Raw genomic sequence first — 18,726 nt, forward strand, 5'->3', positions numbered from 1 at the left:
TGTACTAAAGCCAAAATCACAATTAGTAGAAGGTGGGAGCAATGAAATTTCAAAAGTTAGTTGTATTCTTATAAAACCTTATGGTATCATGTTTGATCAAACATAATTCCCTGACACAGCATGACCTATTCTAAAATACTTTCTATGAATTCAGTTTCTATTATAAGTAGAAAAAACTTACACTAATTATAACTAAAGAACTGTATTAAAAGAATGCCGCCCAGCCCAAAATGGACGCTGGGCCCTTAGGAATGTGGCCCAGCCCAAAGTTCGTGCTGGGCCACTTCTGGTAACCCTAGATAACCATCTCATGCTGGAAACAGCTCTCCAAATGTATATACCAATTCTACAAATATATTTTTAAGTCTTATAGAGAAGCTTGTATCACATATAAGGCTCCCAAATGTGATCTGAGTTTGAACTGTGTTAAGTTTAAAGCCGAAATCGCAGTCTGTGAGAAGCGGGAACAATGGGTCCCTAGAGTCAGCCATGCCTGTCATATTCTCAGAACTTCATGCTTAGATCGTTAAAATCCCTACCAGTGGGTAATGCTAAACAACAAGGAAAAGAGGAGGGAATGGGCCTTCAGCTCCTGAACCAGCCTGGTGGTCTCAGGGTCCGCAGCCTGCCTGGATCCCTAACGCTCAGGCAGGCCTCCACGGCTGGCTCCCAACACTAAATCATGTCCACCATCAAGACATAGTCATGTACATATAACATGATGCAGCCATGGGAATAACTATCCCATTACCTCTGCCACACAAGTTACAGGTCCTACCAACACTCAAGAGGAAGAGATTTTACAAAGACATGAACACCAGGAGGCAAGGATCATGGTGGGCCACACTAAAGTATGTCTGGCACAGTAGTCTGATGAATATCTCTCTAACTACACATGTGTAAATTATTTTTATCTTCAGGCACTAAAAAGGAAATAAATCACTGCATTTATAACTTTTAATATGAAGAAAAATGACAATCACCCAACTCCTGATCTCCAAACTTTATTCCAAAATAAAAAATTACTAGGATCTGTGTATAGCATTTAAGGACGTAGAAAGCTTTCAATATTTTAATCCCAGCACTTTGAGAGGGCAAGGCAGGAGGATCACTTGAGTCTAGAAGTTTGAGATTTGCCTGGGGAACATAGCAAGATCCCAGCTCTGTAAATTAATTAACTAAGTGAATTCAAAGCTTTTAGTAGATCTGTTTTTAAAAACTCCTCCTGGGTCAAGGGTAGATTTCTCCTGTTCCCTATTGTGATTTGGATAGTTTGTTATTATGAGCATAGGACAGTCAATGCTGTGATTGGGGTTAAACCTTCTTATACTTCCTCATCTCTCCTTCCAGCACTATTAATGTGAGGATCTTTTTGAAAGTATAGAAAGAGAAAGAGAAAAGAGGAGACGGATGGGAAGAAGGAATAGAGGAGGATGGAAGGAGACGGATGGAAAGGAAGAGAAATATTACATTCAACAAAACTTGACTTAAATAACAGACCAAAGCCTGCATTATCTTTCTTCACTTGAATCCCAATCACATAAGATACATCTCATGCCTTGAGAATCTTTAAGTAGGTAAGGATCCTGTTTTCAAAGATTTTGACTGCAGTGTACAGGCATAAGTATTTATCATTTGAGCAATTATGATAGGCAGAGTGCAGGGAGGTGGAATGATGGCAGTAAAAAAAGAAACTGTCATGAATCATTTAGGAGACAATTTTAATATTATAGAAACGGTTGAGTGTAAAGCCTGAGTTATTCAGTGGGAATGGAGGACATAAAATTTGGATGTAAGAAAGGATAGGAAACTGGGCATGGTGCCTCGTGCCTGTAGTCATTTCAGCACTTTGGGAGGTTGAGTCGGGAGAATCGCTTGAGCCCAGAAGTTCAAAACCAACCTGGGCAATGTAGCAGAACTTGTCTCTCCAAAAATTTAAAAAATGAGTCAGGTATGGTAGCACACACCTGTAGTCCCAGCTACTTGGGAAGCTGAGGTGAAAGGATTGTCTGAGCCTAGGAGGTCGAGGGTGTGGTGAGCTGTGATCGTACCACTGCACTCCAGCCAGGGTGACAGAGCATGAGACCTTGGCTCAGAAAAAATAAAAAATAAAGGAGGGATAGGAGGATAAGAAAAAGTAATATATAAAAGATAGCACTGAGACAATTAGCAATTATTTGTGGACTTGAAACAGCGAACACATACATGAGAAATATAAGAGGGAAGTCCTGTCTGTGGCTAGAAAATTGATGCCAACCAATTTTGGAAAAAGTGTAACTTAAGAGTGAAAAAGGGAAAGAAAGTGTGAATTCATTTAATATCTCTTATATTTTAAAAGACACATGAACAGTCATAATGTGCTAATAAGGATCTGAATGAGTAGGTAAGAAAAGCGGAAAAAGGATGGGTAAAAGAAAGTTGGCATGAGGTACCTCAAAGATAAAGAAGAAATATTTTGTGGTATTAAAGAACTTAAATTTCTTTCCTTATTAATAAAACAGAGTTCAGAGTCAGACCATAGACAAAGATAGATTGGTGATCAGAAATTAAGTAATGGCAGTTTTTCACAAATGTGAACAGAAATTTATTAAATCATGACATTTATCTGCTCAGTACTTAGATAACATAGATCTATTCTATTTTTAATCCTGAATAATTTAAAAAATTACTCCACGTTAAATATTTAACCTATTCAAAATTATCCTGTCCTAAATATATCAATTAAATGCATACATTATATGCAAGATCACTTTTATTAAACCAAATTAAATATTGAACTAAATTTAATAATTAAACTGGATTTCATATTAGATCAATTTAACACAGTGTAAAAAGTTCAGTTTGTGCAAGAATAAAAGGGTAACAGAAATAAATATTGGATAGGTTAAAAAAGAAATGATTGTGAGTGCAGTTATTTAAAAAATCCAACATTTAAAAATTGAGGTAATATTTATGTGACAAATGCACATATATGTATGTATTCATGTATGTGTGTGTATGTCTATCCCTGTGCTGATGCATATAAAGATAAAACTTTTTGTTACTTAAGTAGACCCTTATCTGGAAATATCTAGATATTTATGACATCTCACAATTCTGAGGCACGACCATAGCATATATTTTCCATCATAAAATGCAGTTATGTAGAAGTGAAAAATCGAAATTACCTCTTACAGCTCCTAATGAGAACTATCATACTCATACAAAAAGATGAGTTGAGAAGATGTCTGGCCGGGTATAGAGGCTCACACCTATAATCCCAGCACTTTGGGAAGCTGAGGTGAGAAGATTGTCTGAGCCCATGGGTTAGAGACCAACCTGGGCAACATAGCAAGAACTTATCTCTACAATAAATCAAGAAAATATTAGCTAGGCATGGTGGCATGTGCCTGTGGTTCTAGCAACTGGGAAGGCTGAGGCAGAAGGACCGCCTGAGTCCAGCAGGTTGAGGCTGCGGTGGCTGTAAGCATGCCACTGCACTCCAACCTAGGCAACAGAGTAAGACTCGACTCCAACTCAAAAGAGAGAGAGAGAGAGAGAAGGTGTTTGAGCAGTTCACTAGTCTCGCTTACTCTCCAAGTGTATTCATTAATTAAATATATATATATATATTTCCTGAGCATTTAATTGTGTTGGGAACTGTTTAGGTATTGAGAAAATAGAAATAAATAAACCACAAAAAGTCCTGGCTCATATGGGGTTTCATTTCAGTTGGGTACGGTGACAAACAAACAGATAATGAGCCTTTTGATGAAAAAAAGATATGAAAGAATATAAAATTGAATAAGCAGTATGGAGATTGACAGAGAAAGAAATATTATTTTACTTGGACTGACAAGTAAAGGCCTTTCTAGGCAAGTGATATTTGTTCATAATGAAATGAGGCAGTAAGTCTTTCTGACCTGGAAGAAGAGTCACTAATGCTCAGGCTGAAAATAACTGCTATGGTTTGAATGTGTCTTCCCCCAAAAGTTCCAGTGTTGGAAACTCAATCCCCAGTGAACAGTGTTGGGAAGTGAACCTTTTAAGAGGTGGCAGGGTTGTGAGGGCAGAGCTTCATTAATGGATTAATGTTGTTATCATGTTATCATGTTAGTTAGCCCAAGAGTGGGTTATTTCAGAGTAAGTCCAGTCCAGGTGATTCGGTCACCCTTCTGCCTTCTGCCCTTTCACTATGTGAGCTGATCCTGTGCAGATGCTGGGGGCATGTTCTTGAACTTCCCAGTCTCCAGAACCATGAATCAAATAAAATTCTGTTGTTTATAAATGATACACTTTGTAGTATTCTATTATACCATCAGAAAATAGACTAAGGCAGCAAATAAGTGACTTTTTCTAAACAGCAGCCTCTTACCTTTTACCTTGCTTGCAAACCATCTCAAAGGAGGACGTTCCACCTGAACATTCAGTAAGTTTTGAAGATCACAAGCAGCCTAAAAAGGTCTCCAAATCATAACTCCTCATGCAAATGCCAATTTAGAAATACATTTTTACATACACACTAAAGAAATTAAAAGTGTAATTGTTTATATATAGAATCTGAATCAGGGCTAGCCTCCAATAACTGACATAGAAGATAAACACGATCTAACTTAATGTACCCTGGAACCTGTAGTCTATAACCTTTCTAAAACGCAATAGTCCAATTTTCTGCCTTTTAAGAAGGAAACATCAAACACAACTGAAACTTCTTTGATGATTGAAATCTTACAGGGTCTTGGAGTCCTCACTCTGAAAATTCATTCTCCCTCTGCTTGCACTATTTGCAGAAATAAAAATGTAGGAAACGACATTTAATTCATTCTAAAAGCATGACTTTTTTCATACTAAAAACTGGAAGTGTGTTTGGGGCTAACACTCTAAAATAAAGCTATTTTTCATAAAATCGATATTAGTAAATTTGCTGAAGTTGATTATTGGGATCTATGAGTACTCAGATTAATTTTATTACATTACACTTACTTGATTTTATAACTTCCATTTCTGAAAACTTTAGTGATTAGAAGAGGAATCAAACCAAAACAATTTAACTTAAAAAGGAGGAAATTTGGGTGGCTCAATATTTTACACATCTTCTATTTTCCTCTTTATTGCCACAGCTTTAAAAACACACACTGTCTCTTTGTCTCACAGAATAAGGGTTAAAACTCTCTCAGTTGAGAGCTATCATCTGTGAAACTCGCTTCCCCAAGAGATTCCTTCTTCCCTTTGCTGTGACATTTTATCTAGCAAAGCATCTCTATAACATCTATTTGGTAGCTTTGTTTGTTTGTCCCCAACTGAAATAGTGAGAAACCAAATTTATTCCAGTCAAATAAAAACCACTTGCCTTGTCAACTGAGTGCTATTTCTGTGAGTCCCTTGGTCTGAGAACAAAGTATTGTTCTTTTCTGGATCTTCCATACTATTAAAAGAGTGTCTGGTTTGCTTTAGGCATCCCCAAAATTGAATTCAGATAAACTAGACTCCATTACTTGGAATCCTATGCTACCTCTACCTCCTATATCTCCATTGTTTGCACTTGATGTGACTTTTGTCAAACTTCATTAAACCACATTTGTCTTATTTTATGCTTTTTAGTAGTCACTGTTTTATTTCAGTAGAATAATTCTAATAGAAGTAGTACGACATGCCCTTAATCTAAATATACCTTAGCTATTGCTCTGGAAACTATCTTTTTTTGTTTGTTTGTTTAATTTCCCTTGATTTAGCTTGCAAGGAAGGAAATGCATGCCTGTCTATAAACTACATGCATGCTTTTCACTATGCTTTTTTGATTAAGTTCTGCTTATAAGAAAATAAAATAATTTAAATTACATCTGGGTGATTCTCTAGAATAGTAATTCCAGACACCAGTTCCGTGTCACTTTAAAAAACAAAAGTATATCTTAATCAGAACTAAATTACAGTATTCCTAATCATTGTTGTGTACCTATTTTTAAAATATAGAAACCACATGCTATTTACTTCTATTGCATTTTTTTAATATGCAGGATGATATTGTGTGCATTGCAGTATACTAAAAGGATTTATTTATGCAACTTTGAAGGTGAAATAATTAGCTATCCTTTGGAGTTTTGAAAAGAAGAGTTAATTTTTTTATTTGATGATTTTTCTCATCAAACTCTTTTTTATAGTGCTATCTGGTAGTGACCAAAATTATTTTTAATACAACATTCTTATTGTAGTAGAAAATATGATATTGGAACTTGCTATGCTCTAATTCTAATACAAGTCACTGGAGTGGATAAAGATAAGCAGAAATACTTGATATCGACTGTGGCTTTTACCTGCAACTAGCACTTTCTCACTTCTCCCACATTCCTAACTTGGCAAAGTGAACCAAGTTAGGATGCACATGTAGGCTACAGTTGGCCCATATTTTTTTTTCAATTTTTGCAATTCTATTTAAAGGAAAAGTTGGATCAGAGCCATAACTTCTCTTTAAAAAGGAAAAACGATTTTGGAACATCAAGTGGGTAGAGATAGAACATCAATTCAATAATTAGACATTCTTAACATTGTTTGCTAAGTTGACTTTCTCAAAGCAGACTTAAAATTTAATTTCCTACTTGTTTCCACCTCACACTGCTGTTTATGTGAAGTTTAACATCTCTTCTCATTATCCTAGATATTGACAAATCTCAAGACAAAGTCTTGTGAAGACTTCATTGTGTTACCAAATTCCAGCAAGCATTTTATAAAGTTACAAGTTATTCTATTGCCACAAAAGTAGTGGGAAGGAAGAATATCAGATATTTCAAACTTCACCAGCAGAATTCTTTTTCCATTTATGTGATATCAGATCGTGGCTGTCAATTCTTTATGATCTCACTTAAATAGGTTTATACATTCTCACCTTTTGCCCTATGACTTTGTAGTAGAAAGGTCTAGTATATCTGCTCCACTGACGTTGGGATTGATATAACATACTTGGTCAATGGAATGTGGGAGAAGTGAGAAAGTGCGAGTTGCAAGCAAAAGCCACAGTTGATATCAAGTATTTCTGCTTATCTTTATCCACTCTAGTGAATCACTGTGCTAAGAATGTCTCAGATAACTGCTGATCCATGAAGAGTAAGAAAGAACTTAGAGTAGACCTAGTTAACTTCAGTATGGACACAAGCTGCACAGCGTCTCAATGCAGGGCTCTAGCTGCTCACCTCCAGACCCAGGACTAAGAAATGAGAATGCCTATTATTATAAATCCGAGTCTGAGATTTTGTTGTTGTTGTTCTGCAGCAGTATTGCAGCAGGAGCTGACCAATACAGATATTGTGTTCATTTGAAGAGAAGAAAAAGAATGCTTCTCAGAAACAAGAGCTCATTTAATGATACAATAGTTTGAGGGTACACAGCCATTTTAATAATGAAACTATGGTACATTTTTTGGATGACAATGAAAGATCTCTGTGAATAGACCCAAATAAAAGGGACTAATACAGGTTTAACTATGATCCCCATTTGAATATAAAACAAAGGCTTGGATTATAAACTCATTTACAGGCAAATGGATAAGACCAATTGAGCTTCACTGGAAAACATAAATTAAGACAGGCATGTTTGGCTGGAATAATTTCTGAAAATTTTGTTTTTCTAACAGCACAATTAAGGCCTAGGAACCAAGCAAAGCCCCATCTTAATCTGACTCAAAAATGTTGCTTTCTCAAAAACTGCATAACCTCCAAAGTTATAGTAAATTTTTACATCTTCCATTACTTGATTCCCTTCACCACACAAAATGGTATGACAGAGAGAAATAGACAGAGGTAAGATTACTAGGAGAACAAACATGGCTTCTTTTTTAAGAAAGTTCCTGATTCTACTTTTACTATGAGTTCCAGGGAAGAGAGAGAGAGAGAAAGAGAGGTTTTTCTGAGAACATTTGTTCTATTTCCTACTAAAAACCAACTGCAATTATATATGCCATGTATGTCCCTGGGTTCTATGAAGCAACATAGTACCCTTAAAATAAATTCCCCTCTTTGTCTACAAAACACTGTTAGTATTTTGAATTGTATTCCTGCTACTTGAAACTAACTGACAGAGAAAGTAGTTCCTGGAGTGGGGGTTGCAACTGATAGACCCTGAAATATGAAATTGGCTGAAGTAAGATTAGATAGGAAACATCTAGGACTGAACCCAATCATTCTCATGACCATAAGTTACTTAAAATATTATCTTCAGTTAATTAGGAATTAAACTACATGCTCTAGAAGACTTAGTGGGAAAATGTCAGAATAGTAGAGTATATTTGCATTTTTCTGTTTAAACTGTAATCAAAGCCAGTCCCCACAACATCTCAAAAAAAAAAAAAAAAAAAGACATGGAATAACAAAATAACTGTATATGTTCCCTAAGAAAAATATTATCTGCTATAATCAGAGATCTAAGCCCTGATTATGTTTACACAAAAAAGCCTCACTGAAACCCAGCAATCTAAAACTCTATAGTACTCTAAAGCCAGGGCACCAGAAGACTATAAAGGGAATGGGAATTATAATGCCCAGGAAAACCGAAACAAAACAAAACAAACAAACAACAATAACAACAACAATAAACACATATATATATGTAATTCCACTCCAAATTACCTAAAATGAACCCTCAAGCTAACAAAGTTGCAACACCACCCACAGGTAGGATGGGAAAAAGTGTCTTCTACTTCAGCTGCACAGACTCTGTAGTTTCCCACCTATGTTCTGAAGGAGGAGCCATTAATAAAAAGTACAAATTTAATGTAGAGAATTCATAGTCCTGGTTCCAAGACTTACAAGTCATTCAGATGCCCACTCTTGACTGTGGACTTGATGACAATGACTTTGCTTGCTAATGAAGACCCCAGAGATGAAATCGAGAAACATATAGCTTAAATATAAACCTCATACTCACTAAGTAGAGTTTGGCTGTTGCTTAAAAATGAAGGCAATGTTTAGGCACTAGCATACCTACTAACAGTGAATGAACCACGAGGACAGCACAAGAAATCCTAACTCAAAGCATCTTAAGAGCAACCTTCGAAAACAATGGATTGTAAAATGTTCCCAGAATAGTCAGTCTGACTGACTCAGCTGCCACTAGACAGGGATTTTTGGAATGGGCAAAGCTCTCCTGCTAGGCTCTACAGCACTTTTATACATCCAGGAAGTCAGCTGAAATAAAAGAAGCATTGTAGATAGTTCCATGGTTTAAGAGGTATAGAAAATTCTCCAAGGCCATGTCATTTATCTAGGAAACTCAGAAATTTATAAGGATTCTGTTCCATTCCAAATGCTGTAGTATTTTCCTCAAATTCCAAATGGTAAACTTTCCCCAAATTCCAAATGCTCTAAGAGAAGCACTCATAGAGAAGTTTTGTGATGATATTGTATTTTATAAAAACCAGATCCAAATTCTTTTCTGAATAATATTATAAAATTTTAATGTTTTCAGTTTTTTTATTTGTATAAATGTAAAGGGTACAAGTGCAGATTTCTCACATGGATATATTGTGCAGTGATGAAGTCTAAGCTTTTAGTGTAACCATCATCCAAATAATCTACATTGTACCCAATAAGTAATTTCTCATTCTTCTTCCCTCCTCCCACCCACTCTTCTGAGTGCCCAGTGTCTATCATTCCACAATCTAGGTCCATGTGTGTGCATTACTTAGCTCCCACTTATAAGTGAGAACATGAGGTGTTTGGCTTTTTGTTTCTGAGTTGTTGATTTAAGATAATGAGCTCCAAGCCAGGTGCAGAGGCTCATGCCTGTAATTCCAGTGCTTTGGGAGGCTAAGGAAGGAGGACTTCTTGAACCCAGGAGTTCTAGACTTGCCTGGGCATCATAGCAAGACCTTATCTCTACTAAAAATATCAAAAAATTTGCTGGGCATTGTGACACATGCCTGTAGTCCCAGCTACTCAGGAGGCTGAGGCAGAAAGATCACCTGAGTCCAGAAGGTCCAGGCTGCAGTAAGCCATGATTGTATCACTGCACTCTAGCCTATACAACAGAGACCTTGACTTTAAAAAAAAATGAGAGAATGACCTTCAGTTCTATCTATGTTGCTGCAAAAAAACCATGATTTCATTCTTTTTTATGATTGACTACTGTTCTATTGTGGATATATGCCACATTTTCCTAATCCAATCATCCATTGATGAACATTTAGGGTCATTCCATATCATCGCTATTTGTGAATAGTGCTGCAAATGACATACAAGTGCAACATATAATGATTTGTTTTTTGGAGGGGTAGGTACACAACAGTGGGATTCCTGGATTAAGTGTTAGCTCCATTTTTAGTTCTCTGAGAAATCTTCATACTGTTTTTCATAGAGTTTGTACTAATTTACCTTCCTACAAGAGCTTTCTTTATGGATCTTCTCCACTTCTCTGTATTTAATTAATAATTATTAATCATATGAATGTGTATCATTTGGGCTTTTTTACATTTATATGTGTTTGGCACATCTAGTAACTACTTCAAATGCTATTTAGTCTTCTAGCTACATAACAGAAATGAAATATCATAATCAATTGTTAACCTAGAAGTCTTAAGTACTTAAAGTGAGTGAAACTTCTCTATGAGAGACATTTTAATTTCCCAATTAGGCCAAAATACAAGCTAGAGATGGAAGAAATTTCTGATGAAAAAAAATTTAAGATTCAAAATAAATCAGACTAAAGAAAGAAGACACTGAAAATGAAATGGAATGCTGCTTTCCAACACCTCTGGCATACCCCTGCCATGGAAAAGAACTTGGGTGAGAATATGTGCACTTGGGATGTGGATTCAGCTGTCACTCGACTTAGATCCTAATGCTTATGCAAGATAGTTAACCATTTTATGTCTCAATGTTTTCATCAGAAAGTGAGTGTGGGTTCAGGAGTTAGTACTAGCTGTTGTTGCTACCAGAATTAAGGAGCACTGGACACAAGAAATAGTATTACTATTAACAAGTGAAGGCAGTACTGGTAAGTTTAGATGGAACATTTGATCTTTTGTATCCATCTGAGTATGAGTAGTTGATAGAGAAATATTTGTATTTCATTTTAAACAGCCACATAGGACAGGTAACTATTTCCTACTAAAATTTTAATGCTCTTATTTTCAGTATTTAGGATACATGTTAAGACTTTTTTTGGTAATGAAAGAAGTCCATGCCTAAAGCAGTGAGAAATTAGTCCAGAACTCTGCAGTCTAAAATTTGTGATGGAAAAGTATTCTTGGTATGTACATTACAATGGCAATACATAGCACACTAGAGGTGTCCAAGTCTAGGAATAGCAGAATCTGAGGTCCCAGCATTGACGAGGATACAGCTGCAACTATCACAGAAAGAAAGGGATCTTACTACTGATAAATTACATTTTGTTAGTTAGTGGCAGGGCATTCCAGGGAAAGAGAATAAGAAAGCAAGACACACAGAGCTTATAGAAATCAACAACAGATGATACAGAATTCAAACATTCAGTAAAATTATAATAAAAATAATATCAAAAAATAAAGCATCATGAAGAACTGTGTAACAGAGAGAAGAACAGAGGGTCCATAATACAGTCCACAGAACTTCCTTTAGAAAAGTTAGTCAAAGGTAAGCCAAAAAGGAAAGGTGGTAATAGAAAAGCAGGGTGAAATTAATTACACAGAATAAGGGAGCATCCTCTCACAGGCGAGGCAAGCAGGGTTGATCTGCTTTCTAGATAACTATTCCTAGAATGACCTAAGATCGAAGTTCTTCCATTCAGGCACTTATTCTAGAGGTGAAATACTAAAAATGTTAACAAGCCAAATTTCTCATGATGTCTTCTTTTATTTCCTTTATCAAGTGTACACAATTTTAAAGGAGTACATGAACCCTGAGCCAAGGGAAATAAGAAAGACAGTGTCTTAACGTTGTATAATCCTTACTGATTGCAGAACAATTGGGCCAATTCTGTGTGTCACAGAATTATAGTGATTCTGATAGGAGATTTTCTTGGCCTAAGAACTTAATAGTAATAAAAGAGGTTTTCCTTCTGTTAAATAGGAAAAAGTAGGGGGCTGTGAGAACAGGAAAAAAAATCTTTCACCTGAGTGTTAGAGAAGACCAGTTTCCCATTAGCAGGCTAGTCCTGCTGGATCAGTTTATTAACCATGAACTCTTTGTTCCTTCACAGAATGTTTTGCAGCCCTGATGAGCTTGGCTTTGAGTGCCGCCCCAGAGGAGGGAAAACTAAGTGATGAGAACGCAGCAGGCTAAGCCTATGTGTTCTAAGGCAAGTGTACAGTTGCTAATAAAGTGTTTGGATTTTTTTCTTCTTCTTTTCAGGTGCAGAAAGCTCTATGGACCCTGATGTGCTGCTTGAATATTTTGATCTCTGTCTAAATCTATGCAGTTTTTGTGAATCTAAAAATAGGTCTTCAAGAGAATGTGTTACTTGATATGTATTCAGAAAAAGTGGAAGCAAAAAAAAGAGCATTTTGTAAAAAACAAAAAGGAGAAGTGAATCTATAATGACCTTATGCCCAATAGAGATAGAAGCATAGGATCTAAAATTGCTGAATGAGACCTCAGTAATCCAACCTCCTGTCTTACTTATAAACATCTCAGAAGGCCACCTTCCCTTGAACACATACAGTAATAAAGAAGGTCCCATCTCTCAAGGTAGCTCTTTATTTTTAGCCATTTCCAATTTTACCATCATCTAACCACTATTATCAATTTTACCAACTGAAGTCCACAATACAAGTCTAATTCCTAAGCCATATTTTTCATCAAATTTTGGAAAACATCATGTCCTCTGTCAACATTTGTTCAATTCTTTTATTATTTCTTGTAGTACATTGTTTTAAGTCTTAGAAATTTTCTGCTAGCATATTAGTCAGAATGGTTTGGTTGAAAGTGACTGAAAGTCAATGAAAACCAGTTAGGCCAAAAAGAAAAATATATTATACATGTACTGAAATGTTTCACAAAATCCCACAAACTTCAAACAATTATTCTCTGGATACTTTTGGCAGTTTTTTTTTTTTTTAATGTGATAAAATAGCCTTAATAGCTTCTGGCCAGCTCAAAGTGAAATTTTCATAGTATTGCCTTTTTTCTGACTTAGCATATGTCTACTAATTCAGCAGTGTTTAACCATGATATTGCAGGAGTAGTGAATGTTTTAAATGTAGAGTCATTTTCTCATTGTCTGATTGTATTACTGGCATTATTGGGTGGGAACTGTGTCTCTTTCCAAAGACTCTTCTGCACATTGAAAAATTATCCTGCACAAAATCCAATAACAGGCCCATGGAGAAATACATGGTTAAAGGTTTGGGAAGCTAAATCACAATGTTAACATAAAATTAACCTGCTGTAACCTCCTTAACTCCATTTTACATGAAATTTTACTAAGTCAGATGTCTTTATCTTACCAAATTTGCAGTCAAATGTTTGACTCTAAGTGAAGTTTAGTATATATTTTAATTCAATTCAATCTTGCTAATGTTCATCATTCACTCCAAGTTATTATTTATCATCATTACTGTTTAAAATCTTGAGCAAGTCATTGGAGAGACACTGTAAAGTAGTGGCTAGATCATGGACTCTAAATCAGGCAGACATGAATTTGAGTATTGCTGCTACTGCTTGTAAGATGGGTGACCATAGGCAAATTAATTAATCTCTCAAACAGCGCATTTGCCAGGTGAGGCCATAATAGTTAGTTCATCCTTTGTAGAAATATAATGAGAAAACCTAGGATAAAACTGTTGCATGCATACTGGCAGTAATTTTGGTAGTCATTATTCACACATTTAATGAAAATGCCTTATATAGACTCCATTCATTATTGATTCAAGTGCTTTTATGTTCCTGTACCCTGTCCACCAGTGGTCTCCAGTTAGAAGGATCTGATTCCATTAATCACCATCCTCAGAAAAAGATGCTTAACATAGTGGGCAGTAGTTTTGTTGTCAATTATTTTCAGCATCTTAGCTCGTAAATAGTCCATTGTGTATGTTTCTTCAGCTTTAGGCTCTCCTACATCGTGCCCTGACACTTTGAGTCATAAATAAATCCTCTTACTATAGAAGAGGAAAAAAATTTGTTTCAAATAATTCAGGAATCATACTTTTCAAATGGAAAGCTAATTAGAAGAGCACATTCACAAGTTGTTTTTTTTTAATTATTCTGTTCCCACACATATTTTAAAGTATTCACAGAAATACTAAAGTTTAGGCATAATTATCAACTGTTCATATGCAATCTTCAAATGTAATCATTTACATTCCCACATCAAAGTTTATTGACTAGGCAACTATCTGTGGATGCAAATAAATGATTAAATTCCTCCAGGCCCGAGGCAGCACATCTCATTGCTAGAGCACATGGTTCTTCTTTTGCTTAGGACTTAAATGAAATAGACCTAAATGAAATAAAACACATTTATGGGGGGAAAAGAAAAGGAACTTGCCAATGTTGCTCAAATTAAAAACAACATAAAATAAATATTTAAAGATCCAAGTATATTTCTGTGTCCTGACTTGGCAACTTTGAAGCAATGAGAGAGCTTGACTCAGAAGAGCCACATGAAAAGCAAGCTCACTAGAAGAATATAACCTCTCACCGGTTACCTTGGAGCAGGTATTCTTAGAACTCTCTAAAGAGCAAGAGCTGGGAAATTTTGGTGATGAAATTGATACAATGGCTAGGTGGAAACTCCTTCCACAAGAAGAATGTTAAAACCAAGAAGCTCCTAATATTTGATTTTAGTCCTAATATGTTGTTAGTCTCCATAATTCTAGAAGACTCTTTCATATTAAGTTAACAACACAAAACCTTCAGTAGTTTAAATACTCAATAATAATTAAAACTTTAATTTAAAAAATATTTTAGAGTTAGTTGAACAAGGAAAGAGAGAAAATTAGTAGACACAATTAACAAAATCAGCATTATTTCATCCCCAACATATGCCAATTTTGTGCTTAAAAATTCAGAAAATACCTTTTAATTTATTAATTTTTAATGATTATCAACATGATTAATGCTGAGCACATTTCACAAATATTATTTTTTAGTTTAAACTTCAAATATACGTTATTTAAAACAATTATTTACTTAAGTTTAATTTACCGTGACATTGATTATTAGAAGATCAAATAATCTGATGTGTGAAATTGTACAGCATAATGTTTTAATACAATGATATATTCTGATTATAAAATAAATATATGTGAATTTTAGGCTATATAGAAATTATATGGAGGAAGTTTATTATATCTGTAATAAAACACCACAGTTAATATTTTGGCCACCTATATTCAATGTATTTTTATGGGTACTTTTAGAAAGTTGATATCAATGACCACTGTAATTTTTTCATCTCACTTCACAGTTCATGAACATTCCCCATGCCATTATAACACCTTCATGTTATGTAATAGTTGCATTGATGTAATGGCTACACTAATGTACAGTCGTGATTTTTACATTTTGGTGTTATGCAAGTTTATATCTTATAAATAAAGCTTTGATGAACTTCAAAACGTTAAAAAAGAAAAGAAAAGAAAAACAGACTCATGTCAGCTTTTCTTGACACCTTCCCCCTCCCATTTCTCCCCTGTGGATGGCCATGCTGAATGTGCAGCTACTATTACATCTTTTAGAGATGCTCCATTTGGATTATACAAGATGTGCTGTTTCCTATGCCCTGAGAATGTACTATTAAAGCCGAGTTCCTGGGTAACAGAGTGCATTCAACCAATCGAGGGAATGACTTGGGGCAGGGAGGAGGATGTGGGAGGAGGATGCCATGCCATAGGGACAGAGGGAAGCAATAGTAACTACTGTATGTAGGAAAATATATTCCCCAAGAACTATGGATGACCCCAGGTGATTCCATGAACTGTTCCTTTCCATGACAGCATTACTTTTAAAATCATTTAATTTTTAAGAATCCATCAGATGCTGCCCATCAAAAGAGGACTGGATTAAAAAAATGTGGTACATATACACGATGGAATACTACGCAGCCATAAAAAAGAACAAATCATGAATTTCGCAGCAACCTGGATGGAACTAGAGTCTATAATACTGAGTGACCTCTCACAGAAACAAAGATCCGAGTATCACATGTTCTCACTCATATAATGGACCTTGAACATCCAATGTAATACTATAAGAAAATGACTGACGGTACTGGGAAACTATGGGGGGGATGGGATTAACAAAAGCAAATATCTGTCTGGGGACGGGGAAACACATCTTATCAACAGGGTGCCTGAATGAAATATAATTGTATACCTAACCCTTAACTGTACCCCACAACATCATAATAAAAAAATTGATATAAAAAAAGTGGGCAAAAGACATGAATTGACACTTCTCAAAAGAAGACATATAGATAGCCAACAGACACATGAAAAAGTGCTCAGCCTCACTAATCAGAAAAATGCAAATCAAAACCACATCGCAATACCACCTAACCCCAGTAAGAATGACCATCATTAATAACTTAAAAAACAACAGATGCTGGGGGGGATGCAGAGAAAAGGGAACACTTCTACACTGCCTGTGGGAATATAAACTAGTCATCCTCTATGGAAAACAGTGTGAAGATTTCTAAAAGAACTAGAAATCGATCTTCTATATAACCCAGCAATTCCCCTACTGGGTATATACCTGGAGGAACTCAAATCATTCTACGTAAAAGATACCTGTGCATGCAAGTTTATTGCAGCACTACTAACAATAGCAAAAACATGAAACCTACCATGCTGCCCATCAAAACTGAACTGGATTTAAAAAATGTGCTACATATACATGATGGACTATTATACAGCCATAAAGAAGGACAAATGTATGGACTTACAGCAAATTGGATGGATTTAGAGTCTGTAATAATCAGTGATCTATCACAGAAACGAAGAACTGAGCACCACATATTCTCACTCATAAGCAGACCCTGGACATTTACCATAAAACTACCAGATTGGCAGTAGTAGGATGCCGCCAGGGAAGGGGGAGCACACAACATCAATAAGGGTACCTGATCTCAAACCAGGTGAAGTGGGGACCAAAGAGATGCCTAAACTTTACCTGTATGATGACCACTTGTATACCTAATCCTGAATTGTTCCCCACATCTTTAAAATAAAAAAGAGTTATTCTATAAAAAAAAAAATCCATCAGACAATAGGTATTGGAAAATTCCCACATGCCAGGCTCTTGGGAACATATAGCAACACAAAATTCAAAACGTGCAGTCCATGCCCACAGATTAATGGAAAATTAACAATGTCAGTGCCTTCCATACTTAAAAGCATAAACTCTAACTCTAAGACACATCGCTTTATTCCTTCTGATATGTATATTATTTTTTACATGTAGACAAATTTGTGAAACATTATATATTAGAGATAAAAGAATGTTTTAAAAGCTAACTTAGCTGTTGTTCAAGTCTGTCTGATACATATTCAATTGATAATTAGTCTGATACATATTCAATTGATAATTAGTGAGAGTCTATATATTTCTAAATATTCTGACTTCACTTAATTCATTTAATTCTCTTCATAAATCTTTCATACCGATTGTCTTAATCTCCATTTAATAGACAAGTTTTTTTTAAAAAAAAAAACCTTTCTAGATGAACAAAGTAAAGTATCTTGCCTAAGATCACAAACTAAGATTTCTAGAATAGCTATTTTATCATATGCTAAATAATAGTAAATATATATATATACATTTATATATACACACACATATACTTATAAATCAAAATTTTTTCACTTGATATTTTAAACTTAGTTTTAAAATGCTACATCGTCTAACATTCTATCTGTGTATATACTTAGCATATACTGATGGCAACAATAATCGAAATCATTATTTTAGTAGTAGCTAAATACACACAATGGTTGAAAGTTTCCAGCATATTTTTACAGGTACTGTCATATTCAACGCCAAAAAAATGCTATTAATTCTTACTACTTTTTGTTGTGAAGAAATCTGTTATGCACTTGGGCATGCTAAGTCAATCAAAACAGATTTTATTTTTATACTTCACAGAGAAAGCAACTAAGAATCTGAGACTAGAAATAACTTGCCCAAGACGGCAGGGTAAATAAGCAACAGGATTGGCAAACCTCTAATCCAAATCTTCTGGGTTCAAAGCACGTGTGCACAGGAATATAGATGTGAATATGTGAACAGAGGTTTGACAGGTCATAGAGTTTATACTTTCGATCACCTTTCTCATCCAGCATGAAATATATCAAAAATTATTATATGCCTAGAACACAGTTTGTACCCGCTAAAATGTTGTATGAAATGTTTAAAACTCAACAATGATATAGGTCTGAGAAGTTTCAGTTTCTGCTGCACACACTCTAGTTATGAACTTTCTGTTCATCAGGGAAAGCAGTAACATTCTGAGGCAGATTAATTGTCTGCCTGTTAAACCAACTCAGAATTGTGTTTCCTCATCACCCCACTTCAGGTCACCTCTACAGAAGGTTGGGAATTAAATGAATTTTTGTAAATAGCTTCTTTTACTATGTTAAATCGCAAGTTATTGCACAAACAAGCAACTGAAACCATGATATATTCTTAATTTAGATTTAGGATATGACAGTGTATACATATAAGCGCTATCTAATGAAGCCGGGTTGTATTTACCTTATATTGGCCAACAAAACAGGTGTTCCAGTACTTGAACCCATGGTTTTGACTCCACAGTTTTGTTTTGTTTTCTTAGAGTTGAATCAAA

The sequence above is a fragment of the Carlito syrichta genome, unplaced genomic scaffold (assembly GCF_000164805.1).
Source record: "Carlito syrichta isolate Samal-C Ts95f unplaced genomic scaffold, Tarsius_syrichta-2.0.1 Scaffold302980, whole genome shotgun sequence".
Classification (NCBI taxonomy): domain Eukaryota; kingdom Metazoa; phylum Chordata; class Mammalia; order Primates; family Tarsiidae; genus Carlito; species Carlito syrichta.